This window comes from Euprymna scolopes, chromosome 14 (genome assembly GCF_053919585.1).
Source record: "Euprymna scolopes isolate OS-2025 chromosome 14, ASM5391958v1, whole genome shotgun sequence".
Lineage (NCBI taxonomy): Eukaryota > Metazoa > Mollusca > Cephalopoda > Sepiida > Sepiolidae > Euprymna > Euprymna scolopes.
In genome coordinates, this window is record NC_136495.1 from 80437335 (window position 1) to 80448932 (window position 11598).

Here is an 11598-nt window from a genome sequence, read left to right on the forward strand (position 1 = left end):
TATAAAGGCATATGACTATTAGTCAATAGTTTCAATTTTTCTATATTAAGGCATATGACTATTTGTCTATAGTTTACATTTTTCTATATTAAGGTATATGACTATTTGTCTATAGTTTCAATTTTTCTATATTAAGGCATATGACTATTTGTCTATAGTTTCAATTTTTCTATATTAAGGCATATGAATATTTGTCTAAAGTTTCAATTTTTCTATATTAAGGTATATGACTAATTGTCTATAGTTTCAATTTTTCTATATTAAGGCATATGACTAATTGTCTAAAGTTTCAATTTTTCTATATTAAGGTATATGACTATTTGTCTATAGTTTCAATTTTTCTATATTATGGCATATGACTATTTGTCTATTATTTCAATTTTTCTATATTAAGGTATATGACTATTAGTCCATAGTTTCAATTTTTCTATATTAAGTCATATCACTAATTGTCTATAGTTTCAATTTTTCTATATTAAGACATATGATTATTTGTCTATAGTTTCAATTCTTCTATATTAAGTCATATCACTAATTTTCTATAGTTTCAATTTTTCTATATTAAGGCATATGACTATTTGTCTATAGTTTCAATTTTTCTATATTGAGGCATATGACTATTTGTCTATAGTTTCAATTTTTCTATATTATGGCATATGACTATTTGTCTAAAGTTTCAATTTTTCTATATTAAGGCATACGACTATTTGTCTAAAGTTTCAATGTTTCTGTATTAAGGCATATGACTATTTGTCAATAGTTTCAATTTTTCTATATTAAGGTATATGACTAATTGTCTATAGTTTCAATTTTTCTATATTAAGGCATATGACTATTTGTCTATAGTTTAAATTTTTCTATATTTAGGCATATGACTATTTGTCTAAAGTTTAAATTTTTCTATATTAAGGCATATGACTAATTGTCTATAGTTTAAATTTTTCTATATTAAGACATATGACTATTTGTCTAAAGTTTCAATTTTTCTATATTAAGGCATGTGACTATGTGTCTATAGTTTAAATTTTTCTATATTAAGGCATATGACCATTTGTCTATAGTTTCCATATTTCTATATTAAGGCATATGACTATTTGTCTATAGTTTCAATTTTCTATATTAAGGTATATGACTATTTGTCTAAAGTTTCAATTTTTCTATATAAAGGCATATGACTATTTGTCTATAGTTTCAATTTTTCTATATTGAGGCATATGACTATTTGTCTATAGTTTCAATTTTTCTATATTAAGGCATATGACTATTTGTCTATAGTTTCAATTTTTCTATATTAAGGCATATGACTATTTGTCTATAGTTTCAATTTTTCTATATTAAGGTATATGACTGATTGTCTATAGTTTCAATTTTTCTATATTAAGCCATATGACTATTTGTCTATAGTTTCAATTTTTCTATATTAAGGTATAAGACTGATTGTCTAAAGTTTCAATTTTTCTATATTATAGTATATGACTGATTGTCTAAAGTTTCAATTTTTCTATATTAAGGCATATGACTATTTGTCTATAGTTTCAATTCTTCTATATTAAGGCATATGACTATTTGTCTATAGTTTCAATTTTTCTATATTAAGCCATATGACTATTTGTCTATAGTTTCAATTTTTCTATATTAAGGCATATGACTATTTGTCTAAAGTTTCAATTTTTCTCTATTAAGGTATATGTCTATTTGTCTATTGTTTCAATTTTTCTATATTAAGGCATATGACTATTTGTCTATAGTTTACATTTTTTCTATATTAAGGCATATGACTATTTTCTATAGTTCCAATTTTTCTATATTAAGGCATATGACTAATTGTCTTAAGTTTCAATTTTTCTATGTTAAGGTATATGACTAATTGTCTATAGTTTCAATTTTTCTATATTAAGGCATATGAATAATTGTCTAAAGTTTAAATTTTTCTATATTAAGGCATATGACTATTTGTCTATAGTTTAAATTTTTCTATATAAAGGCATATGACTGTTTGTCTATAGTTTCCATTTTTCTATATTAAGGTATATGACTATTTGTCTATAGTTTCAATTTTTCTATATTAAGGCGTATGACTATTTGTCTAAAGTTTCAATTTTTCTATATTAAGGCATATGACTATTTGTCTATAGTTTCAATTTTTCTATATTGATGCATATGACTATTTGTCTATAGTTTCAATTTTTCTATATTAAGGCATATGACTATTTGTCAATAGTTTCAATTTTTCTATATTAAGGCATATGACTATTTGTCTATAGTTTCAATTTTTCTATATTAAGGCATATGACTATTTTCTATAGTTTCAATTTTTCTATATTAAGGCATATGACTATTTGTCTATAGTTTCAATTTTTCTATATTAAGGCATATGACTATTTGTCTATAGTTTCAATTTTTCTATATTAAGACATATGATTATTTGTCTATAGTTTCAATTTTTCTATATTAAGGCATATGACTAATTGTCTAAAGTTTCAATTTTTCTATAGTAAGGTATATGACTAATTGTCTATAGTTTCAATTTTTCTATATTAAGGCATATGAATAATTGTCTAAAGTTTAAATGTTTCTATATTAAGGCATATGATTATTTGTCTATAGTTTCAATTTTTCTATATTAAGGCATATGACTATTTGTCTAAAGTTTCAATTATTCTATATTAAGGCATATGACTGTCTATAGTTTCAATTTTTCTATATTAAGGCATATGACTATTTGTCTATAGTTTCAATTTTTCTATATTGAGGCATATGAATATTTGTCTAAAGTTTCAATTTTTCTATATTAATGTATATGACTATTTGTCTATAGTTTCAATTTTTCTATATTATAGTATATGACTGATTGTCTACAGTTTTAATTTTTCTATATTAAGGCATATGACTATTTTCTATAGTTTCAATTTTTCTATATTAAGGCATATGACTGTTTCTCTATAGTTTCCATTTTTCTATATTAAGGCATATGACTATTTGTCTATAGTTTCAATTTTTCTATATTAAGGCATATGACTATTTGTCTATAGTTTCAATTTTTCTATATTAAGGTATATGACTGATTGTCTAAAGTTTCAATTTTCTATATTAAGGCATGTGACTATTTGTCTATAGTTTCAATTTTTCTATATTAAGGAATATGACTATTTGTCTATAGTTTAAATTTTTCTATATTAAGGCATATGACTATTTGTCTATAGTTTCAATTTTTCTATATTAAGGCATATGACTATTTGTCTAAAGTTTCAATTTTTCTATATAAAGGCATATGACTATTAGTCAATAGTTTCAATTTTTCTATATTAAGGCATATGACTATTTGTCTATAGTTTCAATTTTTCTATATTAAGGTATATGACTATTTGTCTATAGTTTCAATTTTTCTATATTAAGGCATATGACTATTTGTCTATAGTTTCAATTTTTCTATATTAAGGCATATGACTAATTGTCTAAAGTTTCAATTTTTCTATATTAAGGTATATGACTAATTGTCTATAGTTTCAATTTTTCTATATTAAGGCATATGAATAATTGTCTAAAGTTTAAATGTTTCTATATTAAGGCATATGATTATTTGTCTATAGTTTCAATTTTTCTATATTAAGGCATATGACTATTTGTCTAAAGTTTCAATTTTTCTATATTAAGGCATATGACTATTTGTCTATAGTTTCAATTTTTCTATATTAAGGCATATGACTATTTGTCTATAGTTTCAATTTTTCTATATTGAGGCATATGAATATTTGTCTAAAGTTTCAATTTTTCTATATTAATGTATATGACTATTTGTCTATAGTTTCAATTTTTCTATATTATAGTATATGACTATTTGTCTATAGTTTCAATTTTTCTATATTAAGGCATATGACTATTTTCTATAGTTTCAATTTTTCTATATTAAGGCATATGACTGTTTCTCTATAGTTTCCATTTTTCTATATTAAGGCATATGACTATTTGTCTATAGTTTCAATTTTTCTATATTAAGGCATATGACTATTTGTCTATAGTTTCAATTTTTCTATATTAAGGTATATGACTGATTGTCTAAAGTTTCAATTTTTCTATATTAAGGCATGTGACTATGTGTCTATAGTGTCAATTTTTCTATATTAAGCAATATGACTATTTGTCTATAGTTTAAATTTTTCTATATTAAGGCATATGACTATTTGTCTATAGTTTCAATTTTTCTATATTAAGGCATATGACTATTTGTCTAAAGTTTCAATTTTTCTATATAAAGGCATATGACTATTAGTCAATAGTTTCAATTTTTCTATATTAAGGTATATGACTAATTGTCTATAGTTTCAATTTTTCTATATTAAGGCATATGACTAATTGTCTAAAGTTTCAATTTTTCTATATTAAGGTATATGACTATTTGTCTATAGTTTCAATTTTTCTATATTAAGGCATATGTCTATTTGTCTATTATTTCAATTTTTCTATATTAAGGTATATGACTATTAGTCCATAGTTTCAATTTTTCTATATTAAGTCATATCACTAATTGTCTATAGTTTCAATTTTTCTATATTAAGACATATGATTATTTGTCTATAGTTTCAATTGTTCTATATTAAGTCATATCACTAATTGTCTATAGTTTCAATTTTTCTATATTAAGGCATATGACTATTTGTCTATAGTTTCAATTTTTCTATATTGAGGCATATGACTATTTGTCTATAGTTTCAATTTTTCTATATTATGGCATATGACTATTTGTCTATAGTTTCAATTTTTCTATATTAAGGCATACGACTATTTGTCTAAAGTTTCAATGTTTCTATATTAAGGCATATGACTATTTGTCTAAAGTTTAAATTTTTCTATATTAAGGCATATGACTAATTGTCTATAGTTTAAATTTTTCTATATTAAGACATATGACTATTTGTCTAAAGTTTCAATTTTTCTATATTAAGGCATGTGACTATGTGTCTATAGTTTAAATTTTTCTATATTAAGGCATATGACTATTTGTCTATAGTTTCCATATTTCTATATTAAGGCATATGACTATTTGTCTATAGTTTCAATTTTCTATATTAAGGTATATGACTATTTGTCTAAAGTTTCAATTTTTCTATATAAAGGCATATGACTATTTGTCTATAGTTTCAATTTTTCTATATTGAGGCATATGACTATTTGTCTATAGTTTCAATTTTTCTATATTAAGGCATATGACTATTTGTCTATAGTTTCAATTTTTCTATATTAAGGCATATGACTATTTGTCTATAGTTTCAATTTTTCTATATTAAGGTATATGACTGATTGTCTATAGTTTCAATTTTTCTATATTAAGCCATATGACTATTTGTCTATAGTTTCAATTTTTCTATATTAAGGTATATGACTGATTGTCTAAAGTTTCAATTTTTCTATATTATAGTATATGACTGATTGTCTAAAGTTTCAATTTTTCTATATTAAGGCATATGACTATTTGTCTATAGTTTCAATTTTTCTATATTAAGGCATATGACTATTTGTCTATAGTTTCAATTTTTCTATATTAAGGTATATGACTGATTGTCTAAAGTTTCAATTTTTCTATATTAAGGCAGGTGACTATTTGTCTATAGTTTCAATTTTTCTATATTAAGGAATATGACTATTTGTCTATAGTTTAAATTTTTCTATATTAAGGCATATGACTATTTGTCTATAGTTTCAATTTTTCTATATTAAGGCATATGACTATTTGTCTAAAGTTTCAATTTTTCTATATAAAGGCATATGACTATTAGTCAATAGTTTCAATTTTTCTATATTAAGGCATATGACTATTTGTCTATAGTTTCAATTTTTCTATATTAAGGTATATGACTATTTGTCTATAGTTTCAATTTTTCTATATTAAGGCATATGACTATTTGTCTATAGTTTCAATTTTTCTATATTAAGGCATATGACTAATTGTCTAAAGTTTCAATTTTTCTATATTAAGGTATATGACTAATTGTCTATAGTTTCAATTTTTCTATATTACGGCATATGAATAATTGTCTAAAGTTTAAATGTTTCTATATTAAGGCATATGATTATTTGTCTATAGTTTCAATTTTTCTATATTAAGGCATATGACTATTTGTCTAAAGTTTCAATTTTTCTATATTAAGGCATATGACTATTTGTCTATAGTTTCAATTTTTCTATATTAAGGCATATGACTATTTGTCTATAGTTTCAATTTTTCTATATTGAGGCATATGAATATTTGTCTAAAGTTTCAATTTTTCTATATTAATGTATATGACTATTTGTCTATAGTTTCAATTTTTCTATATTATAGTATATGACTATTTGTCTATAGTTTCAATTTTTCTATATTAAGGCATATGACTATTTTCTATAGTTTCAATTTTTCTATATTAAGGCATATGACTGTTTCTCTATAGTTTCCATTTTTCTATATTAAGGCATATGACTATTTGTCTATAGTTTCAATTTTTCTATATTAAGGTATATGACTGATTGTCTAAAGTTTCAATTTTTCTATATTAAGGCATGTGACTATGTGTCTATAGTGTCAATTTTTCTATATTAAGCAATATGACTATTTGTCTATAGTTTAAATTTTTCTATATTAAGGCATATGACTATTTGTCTATAGTTTCAATTTTTCTATATTAAGGCATATGACTATTTGTCTAAAGTTTCAATTTTTCTATATAAAGGCATATGACTATTAGTCAATAGTTTCAATTTTTCTATATTAAGGCATATGACTATTTGTCTATAGTTTCAATTTTTCTATATTAAGGTATATGACTATTTGTCTATAGTTTCAATTTTTCTATATTAAGGCATATGACTATTTGTCTATAGTTTCAATTTTTCTATATTAAGGCATATGACTATTTGTCTAAAGTTTCAATTTTTCTATATTAAGGTATATGACTAATTGTCTATAGTTTCAATTTTTCTATATTAAGGCATATGACTAATTGTCTAAAGTTTCAATTTTTCTATATTAAGGTATATGACTATTTGTCTATAGTTTCAATTTTTCTATATTAAGGCATATGTCTATTTGTCTATTATTTCAATTTTTCTATATTAAGGTATATGACTATTAGTCCATAGTTTCAATTTTTCTATATTAAGTCATATCACTAATTGTCTATAGTTTCAATTTTTCTATATTAAGATATATGATTATTTGTCTATAGTTTCAATTGTTCTATATTAAGTCATATCACTAATTGTCTATAGTTTCAATTTTTCTATATTAAGGCATATGACTATTTGTCTATAGTTTCAATTTTTCTATATTGAGGCATATGACTATTTGTCTATAGTTTCAATTTTTCTATATTATGGCATATGACTATTTGTCTATAGTTTCAATTTTTCTATATTAAGGCATACGACTATTTGTCTAAAGTTTCAATGTTTCTATATTAAGGCATATGACTATTTGTCAATAGTTTCAATTTTTCTATATTAAGGCATATGACTATTTGTCTAAAGTTTAAATTTTTCTATATTAAGGCATATGACTAATTGTCTATAGTTTAAATTTTTCTATATTAAGACATATGACTATTTGTCTAAAGTTTCAATTTTTCTATATTAAGGCATGTGACTATGTGTCTATAGTTTAAATTTTTCTATATTAAGGCATATGACTATTTGTCTATAGTTTCCATATTTCTATATTAAGGCATATGACTATTTGTCTATAGTTTCAATTTTCTATATTAAGGTTTATGACTATTTGTCTAAAGTTTCAATTTTTCTATATAAAGGCATATGACTATTTGTCTATAGTTTCAATTTTTCTATATTGAGGCATATGACTATTTGTCTATAGTTTCAATTTTTCTATATTAAGGCATATGACTATTTGTCTATAGTTTCAATTTTCCTATATTAAGGCATATGACTATTTGTCTATAGTTTCAATTTTTCTATATTAAGGTATATGACTGATTGTCTATAGTTTCAATTTTTCTATATTAAGCCATATGACTATTTGTCTATAGTTTCAATTTTTCTATATTAAGGTATATGACTGATTGTCTAAAGTTTCAATTTTTCTATATTATAGTATATGACTGATTGTCTAAAGTTTCAATTTTTCTATATTAAGGCATATGACTATTTGTCTATAGTTTCAATTCTTCTATATTAAGGCATATGACTATTTGTCTATAGTTTCAATTTTTCTATATTAAGCCATATGACTATTTGTCTATAGTTTCAATTTTTCTATATTAAGGCATATGACTATTTGTCTAAAGTTTAAATTTTTCTCTATTAAGGTATATGTCTATTTGTCTATTGTTTCAATTTTTCTATATTAAGGCATATGACTATTTGTCTATAGTTTCAATTTTTCTATATTAAGGCATATGACTATTTTCTATAGTTTCAATTTTTCTATATTAAGGCATATGACTATTTGTCTATAGTTTCAATTTTTCTATATTAAGGTATATGACTGATTGTCTAAAGTTTCAATTTTTCTATATTAAGGCATGTGACTATTTGTCTATAGTTTCAATTTTTCTATATAAAGGCATATGACTATTGGTCTATAGTTTCAATTTTTCTATATTAAGGCATATGACTATTTGTCTATAGTCTCAATTTTTCTATATTGAGGCATATGACTATTTGTCTAAAGTTTAAATTTTTCTATATTAAGGCATATGACTATTAGTCAATAGTTTAAATTTTTCTATATTAAGGCATATGACTATTTGTCTATAGTTTCAATTTTTCTATATTAAGGCATATGACTATTTGTCTATAGTTTCAATTTTTTCTATAATAAGGTATATGACTAATTGTCTATAGTTTCAATTTTTCTATATTACGGCATATGACTAATTGTCTAGTTTCAATTTTTCTATATTAAGTCATATCACTAATTGTCTATAGTTTCAATTTTTCTATATTAAGACATATGATTATTTGTCTATAGTTTCAATTCTTCTATATTAAGTCATATCACTAATTGTCTATAGTTTCAATTTTTCTATATTAAGGCATATGACTATTTGTCTAAAGTTTCAATTATTCTATATTAAGGCATATGACTATTTGTCAATAGTTTCAATTTTTCTATATTAAGGCATATGACTATTTGTCTATAGTTTCAATTTTTCTATATTAAGGCATATGAATAATTGTCTAAAGTTTAAATTTTTCTATATTACGGCATATGACTAATTGTCTATAGTTTAAATTTTTCTATATTAAGACATATGACTATTTGTCTAAAGTTTCAATTTTTCTATATTAAGGCATATGACTATTTGTCTATAGTTTCAATTCTTCTATATTAAGTCATATCACTAATTGTCTATAGTTTCCATTTTTCTATATTAAGGCATATGACTATTTGTCTATAGTCTCAATTTTTCTATATTAAGGCATATGACAATTTGTCTAAAGTTTCAATTTTTCTATATAAAGGCATATGACTATTTGTCTATAGTTTCAATTTTTCTATATTGAGGCATATGACTATTTGTCTATAGTTTCAATTTTTCTATATTAAGGCATATGACTATTTGTCTATAGTTTCAATCTTTCTATATTATAGTATATGACTGATTTTCTAAAGTTTCAATTTTTCTATATTAAGGCATATGACTATTTGTCTATAGTTTCAATTCTTCTATATTAAGGCATATGACTATTTGTCTATAGTTTCAATTTTTCTATATTAAGCCGTATGACTATTTGTCTATAGTTTTAAATTTTTCTATATTAAGGCATATGACTATTTGTCTAAAGTTTCAATTTTTCTATATTAAGGTATATGTCTATTTGTCTATTGTTTCAATTTTTCTATATTAAGGCATATGACTATTTGTCTATAGTTTCAATTTTTCTATATTAAGGCATATGACTATTTGTCTATAGTTTCAATTTTTCTATATTAAGGCATATGACTATTTGCCTATAGTTTCAATTTTTCTATATTAACGTATATTACTGATTGTCTAAAGTTTCAATTTTTCTATATTAAGGCATGTGACTATTTGTCTTTAGTTTCAATTTTTCTATATTAAGGCATATGACTATTTGTCTATAGTCTCAATTTTTCTATATTAAGGCATATGACTATTTGTCTATAGTTTCAATTTTTCTATATTAAGGCATATGACTATTTGTCTAAAGTTTCAATTTTTCTATATTAAGGCATATGACTATTAGTCAATAGTTTCAATTTTTCTATATTAAGGCATATGACTATTTGTCTATAGTTTCAATTTTTCTATATTAAGGCATATGACTATTTGTCTATAGTTTCAATTTTTTCTATATTAAGGTATATGACTAATTGTCTATAGTTTACATTTTTCTATATTACGGCATATGACTAATTGTCTAGTTTCAATTTTTCTATATTAAGGCATATAACTAATTGTCAATAGTTTCAATTTTTCTATATTAAGGCATATGACTATTTGTCTAAAGTTTTAATTTTTCTATATTAAGGCATATGACTATTAGTCAATAGTTTCAATTTTTCTATATTAAGGCATATGACTATTTGTCTATAGTTTCAATTTTTTTATATTAAGGCATATGACTATTTGTCTATAGTTTCCATTTTTCTATATTATGGCATATGACTATTTGTCTATAGTTTCAATTTTTCTATATTAAGGCATATGACTATTTGTCTATAGTTTCAATTTTTCTATATTTAGGTATATGACTAATTGTCTATAGTTTCAATTTTTCTATATTAAGGCATATGACTATTTGTCTATAGTTTCAATTTTTCTATATTAAGGCATATGACTATTTGTCTATAGTTTCAATTTTTCTATATTAAAGTATATGACTATTTGTCCATAGTTTAAATTTTTCTATATTAAGTCATATCACTAATTGTCTATAGTTTCAATTTTTCTATATTAAGTCATATCACTAATTGTCTATAGTTTCAATGTTTCTATATTAAGACATATGATTATTTGTCTATAGTTTCAATTTTTCTATATTAAGTCATATCACTAATTGTCTATAGTGTCAATTTTTCTATATTAAGGCATATGACTATTTGTCTATAGTTTCAATTTTTCTATATTAAGGCATATGACTATTTGTCTATAGTTTCAATTTTTCTATATTAAGACATATGATTATTTGTCTAAATTTTCAATTTTTCTATATTAAGGCATATGACTATTTGTCTATAGTTTCAATTTTTCTATATTAAGGCATATAACTATTTGTCTATAGTTTCAATTTTTCTATATTAAGGCATATGACTATTTGTCTATAGTTTCAATTTTTCTATATTAAGGCATATGACTATTTGTCTAAAGTTTCAATGTTTCTATATTAAGGCATATGACTATTTGTCAATAGTTTCAATTTTTCTATATTAAGGCATATGACTATTTGTCTATAGTTTCAATTTTTCTATATTAAGGCATATGACTATTTGTCTATTGTTTCAATTTTTCTATATTAAGGCATATGACTATTTGTCAATACTTTTAATTTTTCTATATTAAGGCATATGACTATTTGTCTATAGTTTCAATTCTTCTATATTAAGGTATATGACTATTTGTCTAAAGTTTAAATTTTTCTATA